Source organism: Myotis davidii, unplaced genomic scaffold (genome assembly GCF_000327345.1).
Source record: "Myotis davidii unplaced genomic scaffold, ASM32734v1 scaffold799, whole genome shotgun sequence".
NCBI lineage: Eukaryota > Metazoa > Chordata > Mammalia > Chiroptera > Vespertilionidae > Myotis > Myotis davidii.
The window spans coordinates 792,884-808,344 of NW_006290670.1; the positions used below are offsets into that span (position 1 = coordinate 792,884).

General features: G+C 51.6%; 1 protein-coding gene across 2 annotated transcripts in view; it reads right to left on the reverse strand.

The window, feature by feature from the left end:
• Positions 1-12,266, reverse strand: part of GRIK4 (glutamate ionotropic receptor kainate type subunit 4) — a 249,226-nt gene extending 236,960 nt beyond the window's left edge. For both annotated transcript variants that reach the window (XM_015563865.1, XM_015563862.1), the window contains exon 1: positions 12,148-12,266. The gene's annotated coding sequence lies outside the window, so the exon portion shown is untranslated. The remainder of the gene's footprint in view (positions 1-12,147) is intronic.
• Positions 12,267-15,461: the final 3,195 nt, after the last annotated feature.

Consider the following 15,461-nt stretch of genomic DNA (forward strand, 5'->3'; position numbering starts at 1 on the left):
CTGATCCCCCCTACCCTCTCTGCCTGCCTGCCTGATCACCCCTAACTGCTCTCCCATGCCGGCCTGATCTCCCCCAACTGCCCTTCCCTGCTGGCCTGATCACCCCCATCTACTCCCATGCTGGCCTGATTGCCCCTAACCTCCTCTGCCTCAGCCCCTGCCACCATGGCTTTGTCCAGAAGGATGACCAGAAGATGTCTGGTCAACCCAGTCTAATTAGCATGTTAGTGTAGATTAGTAAACTCAGACAGCCATAACAAAATATTATAAATTTGTGTGGCTAAAACAACAGAAATGTGTTTTTCTCACAGTTCTTGAGGCTGGAATTTGGGGTCAGAGTACCAGCATAGCATCGTCCCATACACCAGAAAGTGGTGGATCGATTGCCAGTCAGGGCACATGCCCAGGTTGCAGATTCAATACCCAGACCAGTGAGTGCAGGAAACAATGGAACAATGTTTTTCTCTCTCCCTTATTCTCTCTGAGATCAATTAAAATGAATGATAAATAATGTTCTCTAAGTGTGGTTTTATCAAGAAAGACATTAGTGATCTATGAAGTGAAAAACTGGTTATAACACATATATACAGCATGACCCCATTTAAAAAATATATATTTCTTGATTTCAGAGGAAGGGAGAAGGAGAGATAGATAGAAATATCAATGATGAGAATCATTGATCAGCTGCCTCCTGCATGTCCCTACTGAGGATCAAGCCCGAAATTTGAGCAGGAACCATATCGTGACCTCCTGGTTCATAGATCAATGCTCAACCACTAAGCCCCACCAGTCAGGCCTCATTTTTATCGATAACAGGCACATGAGGTACATTGGCAAGATCTCATTCCTAGACAAAAGTCTGAAATTGCACAAACTCCTCTACAGCTAGGTTTCTGGATATGAATTCATTTCTGCCAATTGGATGTGCTTGCATAGTATTTTGAAGGCAGAAGTGGGGCAGAGGCATCTTCCTGCAGTTTGGGCTGTTTGCTGCTGATGATCATGTTTGCAGAGATGTGGAGGTTTTCTGCAGTGGAATCCAGGCTGTGCACAGGCAAATGTAGCAGAGGCAGTGCCCAGTGACCTGTTTTGTGTGAGCTGGAGGGCACTTGCGGGGGCAGCAATTTCCTGATCCTCGGGTCACAGCTGTGCCAGAGTGTCCTCTACTTTCAACGAAAACAATGCTGCACAGGGTCGGGTCTGAGAAGTGGGTGAGGTGTTGCGGAAGGCTCCCTTCTTTGAGTCTCAGCTTCCTCTTCTGTAGAACCGAGACCAAAGATTATCTGCTTATACTTATTGAAGACCATGGCAGCTGTGTTTCCCGAAGATGGCCACAACATTTCCTATCCCTCCTGTGGCCTTGCCACTTTCCACCATGTCCTCTCTTGAAGTGGGGCTGACCTCTCAATTCCAAAGTCAAGGCTGAAAAGGCTCAGCGCTGTAGCCCGGCCCACCCTGCCAGGGTTTCCAGCTCCGGCCCCACCCACACCGCTCAGGGCTTTGTCTGGAGTGGGGCTTTGCCCTCCTGGCTCACATCCTCTCCCGTCTGCAGCCCAGCACCTTGCTGCATATCATGGCCCACCTGTTGGTGCTGCTGGGCCCAGAGGGTGGGGTAAGAGCCCATGTTGTGCCTCACACCTCCTGGCTCCTGTGTGCTGCTGCCCCCTGAGCCCCACAACCCCTATTTCTGACGCTGTTCCGACTGGGGCCACACACCCAGGTGCTGTGTGCGGCCTGTAGGGACTGCTGTGGCCACCAGAAAAGCTTCCCCACCCATCCCCGACTCCAGCGCCCTGATCCCGGGTCCATTTCCACCAAAGGAGAGCTTTGCCCGCTCAGCTGCCTGAGACAGAGACCAAGCAACTCCAAGGTACCCCGGACCTCAAATTTCTGCCAGCCAAAGTGGTTGGCTAGTTGGCCCTGCTCTGATCGGGGTGTTAGGGGTGATCGGCCCAGATCAGGACAGTTCACTGGCCGCAGTGGGTGTGAGAGCGACCAGTCGTTAGGTCGTTATGGTCATGACGGCATTGGTCTCTTGCTTTTTATATATATACATCATTGGACTACATTTGACTTGATAAATGTATTGTGCCCTGTGCCCGTCTGTGTCCCAGGTAGCCTATACTTGGTCCCAGACCTGTTTCAACTCAGTTGCAGGCAACCCTGCCAATCAGCAGAAATGGGCGTAGGAGGAACTGAGCTGACACCGCTGACCACTGCCAACACCAGGTGGCTGGGGTCACTATGCATCCATGCATAGAACCTTATCATACCTCAAGAACCAGGGTCACCAAGGGCTCATCCCCAGGATCCTGGGTCCATCTTCACACAGGGGAGCCTTCTCTGAGGTCCTCTGTCCCTGTAGTCTCCATACCCTCCTCTGCTTACTGCTCCCCCTATAACTAACTCTGCATGAGAGTAAATGGATTTTGGGATGCACACAGTCCCCAGCTCACACTAGGTATCTAGAGAAACACCCCTGGGGCCAGGCCTCTGCTCACAGAGCCTTCTTCTGACTCACTGCAATGCAATGCCCTCACCCTGGTCTATAAGTTGGGGCTCCCTACCCATACACCACCACTGCTCTCACCAGACATCCCTGTCCAGTCTCTGTCTATGGGAACCTCAGCTGGGTTAAAGGAGAAGGTGGTGCTTAAGGCCAAGGTCCAGGCAGGTCCAGGGTTTATTAATCATTGTTCAGCTCTATTATGGGTTACACTAATTCCATAATCCACCAGGGAAATGTGTTTTGAGATCTACACAACCAACATTTTAATCCCACATATCTGTAAGTTGAAGCAGCCTATCCAAGATTTCCAGCTCCAAGGCACATTGCTAGCCTAGGGCTCCAGGACACTGAGTCTCTGCAGACAAGGGCGTCATGCAGGAAGCCACGCATTCAACAGTATTTACGAGCACATGCTGTATGCCAGTACTGCCCTGGTTCAGGGACTTAAACTCTGAGAAACAGACACAGGCCCTGTGACAGTGGAGTTCCTGCCTGAGGGCGAAGGCAGACAATGACCTCTGCTCCTGTCCCTGAAGGCTGCAAGAGTGGCCTCACCTTGCCTCACTGCCACCCACCTCCATTCTCCCCAAGGTGAGCTGTGTGCGTTCCTTTTGCGCTGGGTGCTGGAGGCTGGAGCAGAGAGACCAGCTGACTCCTTGGAGAGGCATTGGCCGATATGGAGAAGCCATGCATACAGAGGAAAGGGCAATTCTATGGTTCGGTTGTGTAACCTTGTGCAAATCACTCAGGCTCTCAGAGCATCCGTTCTCTCCTAGAACTAGTAACTCCTACAGCGTAGGGTTGCTGTGAGGTCTTGTGATGACATATGAGGATGGACACCTGAGATACAACAAGAGCAACAGCATTATTGACACAAAAATATAGGACAATTATCAGCTCCACTCCAGCTCCTGAAGCCCAAGGTCAGGCTGTGAGCATCTCCTCTACTAACTGCCCTCCCCAAAGAAGAGCTGAGGGGAAGAGAGACAGCTGACAGTGCCTGCTGGGTCAGACTCTGATGGAAATACGCTCTCAGCTTAGTCTAATTGCTATAATTGCTGGTGTACTTCCAATTTGCACCCTACCTGGCAGATCTCATGTTCCAGCCTATTTACTTTAGACTCTGGCAGGACTCTTATTTTTCAAAGTACAGTGGAATGGTGCTATTTTACCTCAAACTGACGCGCTTTCTCCACTGAGTTGCTCACTCTGTACTCTTGATCGGGTCATCTGAACTTCATGTTTCTTTGATGGGGTGTCTACAACATCACCTAGCCTCATAGAGCTCAAAAAAGCCAGCCAGTCAACCCTGTCTTCAGTGCTCTGCCACCAGGACACCAATCTAGTATCTGACAGATTTGAAAGGTCTGCATGCATTTTCTCAGGGCACAGGCCTGTGACATGCAATGACTGTGACTGTCACACAAGAGCTACTCAGGAAACGTGCTATATCCTTTTATTTCTGTGGTGACAATTGCTACTTCTCTTTCTTATTTTATTTATTTGGGTCTTACAGTTTTTTTTTCTTTGTGACCCTCGTTAAAAGCTTGTGAATCTTTTCATCTTTTCAAAGAACCAGCTCTCGCTTTCATTGACCTTTTGAATTGTTTGTTGTTTTTTTAGTCTCTATGTCTTCATTTCTAGTTTGATCATTATTTCTTCCATCTACTTACTCGGAGCTTTGTTTGTTCTTTTAGGTGTAAAGCTAGACTGTTTATTTTAGGTGTGAAGTTAGACTGTTCATTTCAGATTTTTCTTGCTTCTTGAGGAAGGCCTGTATTACTATGAACTTCCATCTTAGGACTGCTTTTGCTGTGTCTCTTAAAGTGTAGGTTGTTATGTGTTCATTTTCATGTCTCAAGATAACTTTGATTTTTCTCCTTCATCTCATTGTTTAGTAACATGTTATTAAGCTTCCATGTGATTGTGTGTTTTTCAGGTTTTTTTGTCTTGTAATCAGTTTCTAACTTCATAACATTGTGGTCAAAGAAGATGCTTAATATGATTTCAATCTTCTTTAATTTAATCACATTTATTTTGTGTCCTAACATGTGGTCTATTCTAGAAAATGTCCAATTTGCACCTGAAGAGAATGTATATTCTGCTGTTTGGGGATGAATGCTCTCTAAATGTCAATTAAATCCAACAAGTCTAGTGTGTCGTTTAAGGCCATTGTTTCCTTGTTGATTTTCTGTCTGGAAGATTTATCCACTGATATCAATTGGGTCTTAAAATCCCCAAATATGACTGTATTACTGTCGATCTCTCCCTCTATGTACATCCAGATTTTATTTATATATTTAGGGGCTCCTGTGTTGGGTGCACATATGGTTATAAGGGTTATATCCTCTTGTTGGATTGATCCCTTTAGCATTGTCTCTTATTATGGCCTTTGTTTTTAAATCTATTTTGTCTGATGTAAGTATTGCTACTCCAGCTTTTATTCATCTCCATTTGGATGAAATATGTTTTTCCATCCCTTCACTTTTAGTCTGTGTGAATCTTTTGTTCTAAAGTGGTTCTCTTGTAGACAACATATATATGTCTTGTTTTCTTATCCATTCAGTCACCCTATGTCTTTTGATTGGAGCATTTAATCCCTTTACATTTAAAGTAATTATTGATAGGTACTTATTTATTGCCATTTTATTCTTTATTCTTTATACCTTCATTCCTCTTTCTCTCCCTCTTTGTTCTTTCTGCTTCTTAAATAAGACTATGTAACAGTTCTTGCAACACTGGTTTGATGGTAATGAACTACTTTTGCATTTCTTGTGTGGGAATTTCCTTATTTTGCCTCCAATTTTAAATGATAGCCTTGATGGGTAGTCTTGGTTTTAGGTCTTTGATTTTCATCACTGTCAATATTTCATGCCAATCTCTTCTGGCCTGAAGTGTTTCTGTTAAGAAATCCTCTGACAGTCTTATGGGAGCTCCCTTGTAGGTAACTTGCTGTCTTTCCCTTGCTGCTCTTAAAATTCTCTTTGTCTTTAACCTTTGCCAGTTTAATTTTGATGTGTCTTGGTGTGGGCCTTTTGGGGTTCATCTAGATTTGGACTCGCTGTGTTTCCTGGGCAGGTATGTCTTTTTCCTTTACCAGGTTAGGAAAGATTTCAGCCATTATATTTGCTCTCTCTGTTCTCCTTCTGGGACCCCTATGATGCAGATGTTGTTATGCTTGATGCTGTCCCAGTGGTCCCTTACACTTTCCTAATTTTAAAAAATTCTTTTTTGTTGCTCTGCTTGGGTGGTTTTTGTTATCTTGTCCTCTTAATCTCGGATTTAATCCTCTTCTTCATATAACCTGCTGGTGAGTCATTCTAGAGTATTCATCATTACAGATATTGTATTCTTCATTTCTCATGGATTCTTTTTTATGGTTTCCATCCATGTCCTTTTTTATGCTTACTGTCCCTTTGTTTAACTTCTCACTGAGATATCCATTCTTTCCCTGAGGTCCTTGAGCATCCTTATAACCATTGTTTTGAATTATATCTGGTAGCTTGGTTGCTTCCATTTTATTTAATTCATTTTCTGGGGATTTCTCGTTTTTTAATTTAGGACATGTTTCTTTTTCTCCCCATTTTGTCTGCCTTTTTTTGTCTGTCTCTGTGTCTTAGTTAGATCTGCTATGACTCCAAAATTTGAATTCTACTTTCATGTTGTAGGTGTCAGTGATGCAATCTTCCAGATCAGATGAGCTGGGTGCTCCAGGAATGTCTCTTGTATGCCCCCCTGTTATAGTTTGGTCTTGAATGATGTTGGCCTATTCGTTAGTGGGGTTAACCTCAGTCTGGCTGACTATAAGGATAGACCTTGGTCACAGTATCTGAGCTGCTATGTAGGGGCTGCTCCCCTAGGTAGAGTTGTTCCCAGCAGGGTCTGGTACCTTCCAGGACACCCCCCTTTAGGTGTGCCACTTTTGTGGCTAGTTGGGTCAAGACTTCCTGTGGTCTGTAATCCACTGATTGTGTGGTTCTGGGTTCACCTGGGTAGGGTTCCAGTGCAGGTCAATCTCAGACACTGGCTGAAACTAGCTTTGGGCTACATATCTGGAACTACCATGCAATTCATGTTTGTGGTTGCTTCTACTGGACCTGAGTGTACAGAGGAGGGTTTCAAGCTGTGTACAAGGTTCAGCTTCGTCCAGCTCTGAGCAAGGGGCAGATTCATAAAAGTTCCTAGGCACCCTGAGGTGCACCTCAAACCTGTCAGCCACTTCGCCTCTCCCTGAAGTTACTTAGTCTTCCTTGAGAGCCTCTGGAAGAAAGACTGTAGAGAGGACCCAGGCTTTCCCCAACCCATAGATCCTTCTACAAGGCATGAGCTCAATAGGGCAGGGTGACTAGGGTTGAGAGGATGGGGCTAATGGGTCTCCTGCTTGGAGGCAGTGTGATCAGGCCCTCAGTGGGGGGGGAAATGGCCCTATTCCAGAGCCATACCAATCAGTCTCTGCTAGAGTTTCTGACCTTAGTCCCCTAGAAGAAATGCTCCACAGGTTCAGCTTGGGCACAGCCAGCCAGCCCCTCCATAGGAGCAAACTCAGCAGGGCAGAGCCCTCAGGAGTCTGAAGGACAGGTTAAATTAGTCTTCCATTGTGGGGGGTAGGGGATGCCAGCTGAGCTTGCAGAGGGGGTAACAATGCCTCCCCATGCGAGCCACACAACCCAGCACCCATCTGAGTCCCAGACAAGAGCCTCCAAGGGAGATATGCTCCAAAAGTTCAGAGTGCTCTATGCAGCACTCTGATCTCCCTGAGAGACTGAACTCAGCAAGGGCAGGGCCCTGGGAGTCAGACAAACCAACCAAGAGAATCACCAGGTGGGGGCAGTTGGGCTCCAGCTGTGCAAGTGAGTTGGGGAAGAATGGCTACCATTCCAAAGCTACCTACCCCAATGACTGTCTGAGCCTCCACCAAGGGCTGCTCCAGAAAAAGAGCACCAAAGGTCCCTATTGGGTGCAGCCAGTGGACTTTTCTGCAGGACTTGAGCTCGGTAGAGTGGTGATGCCAGTATTTGCAGGACCAGGCTAGTGCACGCCCCTGTCATGAGACCTTGGTGGCTGATCCCACACACCTCTCCTCAGGCCACACCACCCAGATCTTCTCCTTATAACTCCCATATGCCGAGTCGCCTTCCCTCTACCAGTGCCACAGGTAAGTGTCCCAGAGCAAGATCCTGTGTGTTGGCCCTTTAAGAGGGCACCTTGGCCCTAGATGGTGTTGTTCAATGGTTAGAGTACCAGCCCAAGGTCTGAAGGGTTATGGGTTAAATTTCAGTACCTCGGTTGCAGGCTTGATCCCAGCCCCAGTTGATGGTCAAGAGCATGGTTCAGACTGCCAAAGTTATATCCAGCTCTACCACTTACTAGTAAGTCACCTTGGGTAAGCTATGCTACTTCTCTAGGCCTCAGTTTACTCATTTGTAAAATGAGACAATAGTCCCTAGTTATAGGGTTGTTGGAAGATCAACTTAATGTACATAAAGCAACTGGAACATAGTATGGGCTCAATGTTAGCCTTCAGAAGATAGGGAGGAGCAGCAGGGAGAGGAGGTGGCGGCAGAGCAGCAGCTGAAGCTGGTAAACCAGCCAGTGGAGATTCTGTCTGTAGGTGAGAGGAGAACAGCAGGTGAGATGTTAAATGAATGATCTCAAGTTCCTTCCAGGAATAAGATTCTATGACTCATTTAACCTCCCAGGGTTTCCATTTTCTAGCAATTACATAGGCATTACCATTCCAGGACCAATGCTGCTGTATTCTGTGTAATGTCCTCAACCTTGGGAAGAGTCAGTTTACCCAAGGATCACTGTCTTCAATGTCTGTGCAGGCCGCTAACAGCCTTCAGAAGGTTCTCGGTGTGTGGACAGAGCCAGGGAAGGGATCCAAATTCCCAATCAAATAGCTGTTGTCTTCAGCAGTTACTAACACCCTGAGAGAACGCAATGACACTTCCTAGGTGTCCTGCCTGTCAGACCTGTGGCCCTGCGAGCTTGTCGGGGGAGGAGCAAAAACCACTAAGAACATCCTAAGTCTTTGAATATGTGCTACCTACCAGGAAGTGGCATGGCAGCTCCAGCAGAGGGCAGGTGGTGCTGATGGAGGCTTAGGGGTAGATGAGATCTGGTGAGAACTACACCACCTCCCCCCAGGGAATGACACAAGAAGGGCCTCTGGCCCTCCCTAAACCCGTTAGTCTCCTCTACTTCTCATAAAGACTCTCTTGCCTCCAGAAAGAGCGATGCCCAACTCCCATCTGGTCACCAACCTTGCTGGGGACAGTCTTCTGTCATCTCATGAACGGAACAAGGCCAGGGGGCACTGTAAAGGTCGGTAATACCCACAACTGCAGCAGCAGTGCTCCACTGCATTCCTTCCTGAGATGTCCCAGCATGCCTCAGAGAGTGCACACCCCAGTTAGCTCATCCTCCTGAGGACCTGGACAGCCATGCCAGCCATTGGGGCCCTGGGCCCTAGAGAGGCTGGTGATTAGACTGGTCCTGGTGGGTCTGAGCTCCGTCAAATGCTCAAACTTCTTGGTGCCTGAAGGCGTTTTACCTAAAATGTGTTTACTCCGAGCCAGTGTCCCAGGCCACCACTCTGATTCCCTGTCCTGGGAGCCTTCATTCAACTGGGGACCCTGTAAGGTATTTTATTAAGTGCCCCTGTTGAAAGGAAACTGAGGCAACAATAAGTAGCCTGGATTTCCTGATTCCAAGCCAGGTCTCTTCCACTGGCCCACAGCATACCCCGACTTCCCCAGAGAAACCCCTGAACTCTGTGCGCACCCCGGCTTCCGTTTCAGCCTCTGTGACCAAAATATCCCACAGCACCCCAAAGAGAGATAACCACCGCCATCTGCTTTCTCTACTTCTCTGAATGAATTCTCTGTGAAAACCCTGAGGAGAAGGAAGGGCCATGGGGGCTGACTTACAGGTGAGGGCAGGGCTGACATACAGGTGAGGGCAGGGCTGACTTACTGGAGAGGGCAGGGCTGACATACAGGTGAGGGCAGGGCTGACATACAGGCGAGGGCAGGGCTGACATACAGGTGAGGGCAGAGCTGACTTACAGGTGAGGGCAGGGCTGACTTACAGGTGAGGGCAGGGCTGACACACAAGTGAGGGCAGGGCTGACTTACAGGTGAGGGCAGAGCTGACTTACTGGTGAGGGCAGGGCTGACATATAGGTGAGGGCAGGGCTGACTTACTGGTGAGGGCAGGGCTGACATACAGGTGAGGGCAGGGCTGACATACAGGCGAGGGCAGGGCTGACATACAGGTGAGGGCAGAGCTGACTTACAGGTGAGGGCAGGGCTGACTTACAGGTGAGGGCAGGGCTGACTTACAGGTGAGGGCAGGGCTGACATATAGGTGAGGGCAGGGCTGACATATAGGTGAGGGCAGGGCTGACTTAAGGTGAGGGCAAGGCTAACATATAGGTGAGGACAGGGCTGACATATAGGTGAGGGCAGGGCTGACTTACTGGTGAGGGCAGGGCTGACTTACTGGTGAGGGCAGGGGCTCACAGGGGTTGGACACCTGCCCAAGGCCTTTTACAATGAATGGCAGGCCAGCCTCAAACTCAGGAATGGGTAGCAACTGATAAGCTTGTGGACTTACTTCCCAACCCTGGGAACAGCTAGTGCAGAGCTGGCACCTCCCGGGTCAACATAAAAGAGAGAAGAAAGTCAAAGCAATCAGACAGGCGGCATCTTGCAGAAGGACCCTGGGACACCCACTCCTGGAAGCGGGGCCCACATCACTGCCCTCACATCCACGTTCTAGGAACTGATCTCTGTAACAAACATTTGTTAAGCATAAGTTGAGGTCACTTAAATAAGACAGATATTTACTAACCACCTGCTCTGTGCAAGGCACTTGGGACAGGACTGACCTTGAGCAAAGCAGGTGTGGGGTCCCAGCCCTCTTGGAGGTAAGCTCCATTCCAGGTCCCCTGGAGGTGAAACACAGATGAGCAACTTTGAGAGCAGTGAAGGCTGGGCACAGGGTCCCAAGGCCACAAGGGGAGAACAGAGAGGGCTGGGCACATGGTGAGTGCCATGAGGGGAGAGCAGAGAGGGCTGGGCGCATGGTGAGTGCCACTGACCACCAGGGGGCAGACGCTCAATGAAGGAGCTGGCCATGAGAGGAGAGCAGAGAGGGCTGGGCGCATGGTGAGTGCCATGAGGGGAGAGCAGAGAGGGCTGGGAGCATGGTGAGTGCCATGAGGGGAGAGCAGAGAGGGCTGGCACAGGGTCCCAGGGCCATGAGGGGAGAGCACAAAGGGCTCGCAGAAGGTGTGGAGGTGAAACCCAGTCATCAGAAATGCCTGAAAGAAGTGCCGTACACAGCATGTGGCTGCAGGTGCTCACCCTCACACAAGCCTGCTCACCTGCTGCCCAGAAAGCCCCCTACCCAGCCCCCCATGCTCCAGCGGCCTCCCCTCCGCTTGGCTGGCAACATACTCAGACCTTCCCTCAAAGGGGCTTCACCTCTGGCTTCGTCTCTGAAAGTGGCATCACAGTTGCCCTCATCTCCAGGGCGAAAACCTCAAAGTTCTCTCCTACTCCCCTGCTCCCTCATCTGCTCATCCAATTTGTTGTGTGCTCTGCTCTTTGGAAATGCTACTCAGTGCACCTCCTTCTGCCTTCACTGCAGCCCCAGGCCCTCAAGTCCTGGCCGGCACTGCACACCTCTGCCCATGGATCCTCAATGTCTCCCAGCCTGGATGTGTCAACTGGACTCTCTCCTCTCCGTTCGCCTGCCCTCCTGAGCTGACTTGTTCTGCCAACCCTTGCCCACTCAAGACATTCCTTTCCTGGCCTCACCGTGTCCTCAGGACATGCCTGCCCCCCTCCCAGTGCAGCCCTCCTCACCGAGGAAGGCCCTCCTCTGCCCTGAGCTCCAGTCCGGGGGTGTTCTGTGCTCGCCACTCACATCACCCACCTGCCCAGGGAGGAGCCCCATGCAGGGGCCCCTCACTAAGTAGTCCCTGCGGGGCTGTATGCAAAGGACACACGTACATCGAGTGGGTTCTGTCATGGAATAACACCTGAGAGGAATCTATGTAATAAAAGCCTAAGTGCCCATTAAGGCAGAACGACCAGTCGCTATGATGCACACTGACCACCAGGGGGCAGACGCTCAATGAAGGAGCTGCCTCCTCGTGGTGAGTGCGCTCCCACAGGAGGAGTGCTGCTCAGCCAGAAGCCAGGCTCATGGCTGGCAAGCACAGTGGCAGTGGTGGGAGCCACTCCTGCCTCCGCGGCAGCGCTAAGGAGCAGCAAGCAGGCAGGCGGTAAGGAGCAAGGGGTCCCAGACTGTGAGAGGGATGTCTGCCTGCTGGCTTAGGCCCGTTCTGCCAGCAGGCAGACATCCCCTGAGGGGTTCCAGATTGCTAGAGGCCCAGGTCGGGCTGAAAGACAACCTCTCCCTGCCACCCCCCCGCCCCCGCCACCCCTAGTGCACAAATTTCATGCACTGGACCTCTAGTCCTCTAGTCTTTTTATAAAGGGCCTCTCCCTCCCTTTTCCAGGCCCAGGAACAGGGGAAGGAGCTGGGGTTCTGGAATGTCCCCCCACCCCCATCTGTGAAGCAGCACAGACATCCCACTGCAGTGCCCCAGGGCCCCTCCTCACCTGTAGACGTGGAGATGCTCACAGCTGCCTCATGGGGAGCTGGGACGACTGAGAGGGATAAGCAGAGCAGTGCCATGGGCAACCGATGCCCTTCTTCATCCCACATTTGACCTTGGTGGGCACTGTGGTGGGAGATGTGTTTACATTTGATTTGCTAAATGGAACGCATACCCTATTTTACATGACCAAACACTATAATCACTTCACATGTTCCCGCTATGAGCAGGGGCCAGTTTACGGGATGCAGGATGACCCTTGCGAGGTAGGAGCCCAGGATGTGAAAGGCACCTGGCAAAAGGCTCTGCTCCTCACGGGACGTGCCATCTGCGTGGGGAGCAAGAGGGTAGGTGATTGCCCCCAGCAGGCAGGAGCAGGCAGCTAAAGCAGTGACACCAGGGCAGCATGGGAAAGCCCATCCAGGGCTGCTGAGTGGGCCTGCCCTTCAGGTGACAAATCAATTCCCATCCACTCACATTCTTGCTATAACAACCCTTCAAGCAGGTGAGATTATCCCCATTTTACAGGTGAGGCAAGTGAGGGTAAGCAATTTGTTCCAAGTCACTGGGAGTCACACAGGGATTGAAACCTAGGTTTCCCAGCACTTAGCAAGTACTCCCTGCTGGCGCCTGAGGATGGGGTGGGGCTCCCAGGAGGAGGGAAGAAGAGTCCTGGTGGTGGGGAGGTGGGCAGAGGGTCCCACCCTGAGGCAGAGAGCTGGTTCAGCCTGTGAGTGGTCTGGGCTTACGAGCTGCTACATGGGAATTCTGTCCAGCAGCCCGGGGGTCGCTGAGGGCTCCTGAGATGGGTCACATGTCACCAGCACCTTCATCTGCAGGAAGGCAGGTGTGGCCTCAGGCTGCCCAAGGAAGAGACTGTATTATCACGACCCAGGGGGGACCACCAGACCCCCACGTGAGGACAGTGGCCGTGGGAAAGGGAAGATGAGACAGGGCACCCGAAGTTCTCACAAGAGCAGAGAGGGCTGAGGTGATAAGGATGGAGCAGAGGGTGGGAGAAAAAGAGAAGAGGCGCACAGGGGTCCCAGGACCAGGCCTCATGCTTTGGAGAACCCGGAGCTCTTTCTGCAGGAGCGAGTCGAGAGAAACGGCAGGCCCAGGGTCAGGGTGGTGGGAGACCCTGGTGCCGAGCAGCCAGTCTAAGGTGGAGAGAATGCAGAACCAGGAGCCAGCTAGATCCCAGACCCTGGGCCGATGGAAGCCAGCCCTCCAGCCCCACAGGGAGAGGAGAGTGCTGAGCTGACCTGGGAAGATGAAGAGGAACTGAAGCAAGGGATGGGGAGGGGAGAGGCTGGACAGCTTTAAAGCAACAAGTAGCAGCAAAGGAGCACTGGGCTGGGCGTCCAGAGACCCCGGGTGCAGCCGTAGAGCCACAGGCATTTAACCTGGGGAAGATGCCATTTCTTGAGAATCAGTAACACCTTACCGGGTGGCAGCAGATCAAATACTAGGAGGTCCCAAGTAGAGATCAAATAATTTTTCTAAAAAGCATTTGGAAAACTGTGGGGCTATACACACCTAACGGATATGCCTCTGCATAAACAACAAGAGATGCTTTCTTTCCACACAGGTTTACCCACTGCCCAGCCCATCGGCCACACAGCCCTTCCTCCGCTCCCTCCTCACAGCTCTTCCTGTTTTCCCAGCAGTTTCCCCCCTCACCCAAGACAGGCCTTCCTCTTCTCCCTTCCTTCCACCCCGGGTGGGGGAGGGGGAGGCTGGGACCCTAGCAGGGGCGCTGAGGCCCCTCCAAGGCCCTGCTCCCAGCAGCTGTGGCCTTTCCCACCACATACAAGTTTCCTCACCGTCCTCAGGGAAGACAAACGGGAGAGTCAGACCAACTTCCAGTGCTGGGGAGATGTCAGCCAAGATGCCTTTGGAGGGGGAATGGGGAAAACACAGAAAAGAGCGAGTCTCCTCTCAACCCTCTCAACCCCCCTCCACGAACCCCCTCGTCTGCCCCACCAGGCAGTGCCCCAGCACTGGGCCCCAATGCCTGCCTGGGGGCCGAGCTGGGCAGGCAGAAGCTAGTGACAAACCAGGCCACAGCTCCCCACACAAGGCTCGCTCCATAAGAAATGAACAGAATATGGAAAATTAAACCCAGACACGGCAATGTGTGCTTATTAGATTAACTCTCCAGAGGGCCACGACCTTGACAAACACATCCAGTCAGTGAGGAAAATAACAAACTTGATTAATAATGAGACATGAGCCCTAGCTGGTTTGGCTCAGTGGATAGAGCATCCGCCTGCAGATTGAAGGATTCCAGGTTCAATTCTGGCTAAGGGCACATGCCCGGGTTGTGGGCTCAATCCCCAGTAGGGGGCGTGCAGGAGGCAGCTGATCAATGACTCTCTCATCATTGATGTTTTTCTCTCCCTCTCCCTTCCTCTCTGAAATCAGTAAAAATATAGTTTAATAATAATCATCATGAGACATGAGCTTCAGCACAATCAGCTTCGTGACCCCCATGGAGTTCCAGGGGCTCCTTCCTGGGGGGACCAGACACAGCTGCCTCTCTGGGCCCCTGGCTGCCACCCCCAGAGCACAGACACAGGCAAGTACCGCAGAACCGGATTTCTCTCGCAGATGACCCCTGCCCCCCAGGCAGCCTCTTCCCCACAGCCGTGAGCAGGGGCTCCTGGGAAGATCCCAGCACCCAGTGACTCACCGGAGCTTAAGTGAAGGTCGCTCTCTTGGTTCCTGACAGGGTTCAGGACTCCTGGCCAGTTGGTCCTGGCCAGTTCAGGACCACTTGGCAAAGGGGCTGCCCGAGCCCAGACAACCCAGGCCCCTGGGAGGCATGCCCAGAAGAGCCACTGGAGGGAGGTGGGGAGATGGCACCACGTGGCACCCCAGACAACAGCACCAGGAGGAGATGGCAGCATAGAGATGCCCAGAGCTGTGCAGCCAAAGCCCCAAAGGGGGAGAGGCTCTGCGCATTGCCCCACCTCTGCCAGGCGGCAGGGCCCTGGGCCAGGCCCTCCACCTCCTCTGCCCCAGGCCCTGGGCCCGCACTCCGAGACTCCAATGCCCCCCCCTCGCTATCACCAGCTCCAGGGAGCAGGGGAAGAGGCACAGGTGCTTTCCAGGCCTTGAAACCTCCTGCCAGACCCGGGGCCGACCCCCCACCCCCAGGCCAGGTCTGAGCTCTATGCTCTGCCAGCCTCACAGGAGAGTGCCATCAGCCACCCCTCCCCCAGCGTCCTCCCAGCCTCCTGATCACTGGCCCAAATGAAGGTCTCCCGAGTTTCTCCTGGCTTCCCGCGGGATGAAGGAGGGTGGGATGCACAG